We start from the raw sequence: 967 nt of genomic DNA on the forward strand, positions 1-967 counted from the left end.
AAACCGGTCATTAAACGGTAAAAACCCCCCTTTATAATAATAATATTACTTATATATATATTTGTATTTTTATAAAAGTAAACTAATATAGCGTTGAGCTTTGTTTAAAGATTTCCCTGTGGAACGAACCGGACTTACTAAAAACTATACTACTCTACGATTAGGTACACTGCCTATAGTGTTGTAGCAAGGTTTAGGTATATCCCATTTGTAAATAAATAATTAAAACTTGTGTAATTTGTAACGTATTTCGTAGTAAAATATAGTACTATCACGTACCCCCACGCTACCACATCAAGTTTTTGGCGCCGCTGCCGGGGAACTATCTTAAAAGCCGGAAGCGCAACGCTAATATAATAAAAAAAAAAAAGATTTTTTGTTTACTTTTATTAAAATTCGCTTTTGTAAAAATACGTTTTAATTATTCAAAAATATAAAAAGAAAAACAAAAATATAAGTATTTTTTTTAAGATTTTGTTAAATATTTAAGTTTTATAAGTTTCTTTATTTTTATTTTAGTTTATAAAAATATAAGTTTAATTTTAATATCTTTTATTTATATAAAAATTAAAAACAGAAAATAAAATAAATAAATAAATAAAGAAAAACGCGTTGAAGATAAAACCTGTCAGCTGAAATTCTGAACCCCGCGACTCGCGGGGTTTTCTTTATAAATTACCGCAACTCGCGGAGGCTACCTGACACACGGACAAAAACCCTAAACCAGCATTAATTACGAATTATTATTAATTATTAATAATATAAACCCTAATTATGTATTATTATTATTATTAGTTTTATTTTAACTTTTACTTTTTATTTATTTTATATTTTGTTTAATTAGTTTTATTAAAATTGTAAAATTAATAGTTTAATAAAATAATTAATATAAAAATAATATTTTTATAAAAATTGTACTTTTTACAACTTTTTGTATATTTTTATATTTTGTCCCTTTTTAATCGTT

Source organism: Rutidosis leptorrhynchoides, chromosome 9, assembly GCF_046630445.1.
Source record: "Rutidosis leptorrhynchoides isolate AG116_Rl617_1_P2 chromosome 9, CSIRO_AGI_Rlap_v1, whole genome shotgun sequence".
NCBI lineage: Eukaryota > Viridiplantae > Streptophyta > Magnoliopsida > Asterales > Asteraceae > Rutidosis > Rutidosis leptorrhynchoides.